This window comes from Salvelinus sp. IW2-2015, unplaced genomic scaffold (genome assembly GCF_002910315.2).
Source record: "Salvelinus sp. IW2-2015 unplaced genomic scaffold, ASM291031v2 Un_scaffold2338, whole genome shotgun sequence".
In the NCBI taxonomy this organism is placed as follows: Eukaryota; Metazoa; Chordata; class Actinopteri; order Salmoniformes; family Salmonidae; genus Salvelinus; species Salvelinus sp. IW2-2015.
The window spans coordinates 20737-22012 of NW_019943663.1; positions in this window are offsets into that span (position 1 = coordinate 20737).

The following is a 1276-nucleotide window of genomic DNA, read 5'->3' on the forward strand; positions in this document are numbered from 1 at the left end:
GAGGATTTCTTAGAAAGAGAGCGGCTGGAGGTAGAAAGAGAGGGCTGGGGATTAGATCAGGAGAGGCTGGGGTAGAAAAAAGAGAGGGCTGGGGTTTTAGAAAAGGAAGAGGGCTGGGGGTAGAAAGAGAGAGGGCTGGGGTTTAGAGAGAGAGGGCTGGGCATAAAGAGAGGGTGGGGTAGAAAGAGGAGCAAGGCTGGACATAAGAGAGGGCGGGTTAGAAAGCGAGAAGGACTGGGGGTAGAGAGTAGAGGAGAGCCTGGGGCTAGAGAGAGTGGCTGGGATCATAAAGGATGAGGAGGGGACTGGGGTTAGAGGAGAGAGGGCTGGGGTTTATCGTTTAGAGAGAGAGGGCTGGCGGGTAGAAAGGAGAGAGGGCCTGGCGTAGAAAGAGGAGTAGGCATGGTAGAAAAAGAGCTGGGTCATTTAGAGAGAACGGGGCTGGGGCATAAAGAGAGGGCTGGGTAGAAAAAGAGGAGGCTGGGGCATAAAGAAGAGGGGGCTGGGTAGAGAGCGAGAGGACTGGGGTTAGATAGAGAGGGCCTGGGGTAGAGAGAGTGGGCTGGTTGGGGTAGTAAAAGAAGAGGGGACTGGGGTTAGAGAGAAGGGCTGGGTAGAGAGGAGGAGATCCTATCAGGGCTTGGGGGTTTAAAGAAGAGAGGGCTGGCCGGTAGAAAAGAGGGCTGGGTAGAGAGAATGAGGGTGGGGTAATAAAGAGAGACGTGGCGTCGGGTTTGAGAGAGGAGGGCTGGCGGTATAAAGAGAGAGGCGCTGAGCGGTACATAGAGAAGAAAGGGCTGGGTATAAAGGAGAGAGGGCTGGGGCATAAAGAGGGCTGGGGTATATAAGAAGAGAGAGGCTGGAGGCATAAAGAGAGAGGGCTGGGGCATAAAGGAGAGGGCTGGGGTAGAGAAGCGAGATGGGCTGGGGTAGAGAGAGAGGACTGGGTAAGAGAGAGAGAGCGACGAGAGAGAGAGAGAGAAGAGAAGAGAGAGAGAGAAGAGAGATGAGAGAGAGAAGAGAGAGAGAGAGAGAGACGGAGAGAAGAGAGAGAGAGAGAGATGGAGAGAGAGGAGAGAGGAGAAGAGAGAGGGGTAGAGAGAGAGAGAAGGAGGGAGAGAGAGAGAGACGAGAGAAAGGAAGAGAGAAGAAGAGAGAGAATACTGAGATACAAAGAAGGAGGAGAAGATTACTGAGATTAGAGAGGAGGACTGGAGTAGAGAGAGATGGAGGAATACTGGGATTAAGAGGAGAGATGGAGGAAGGGCTGGGATAG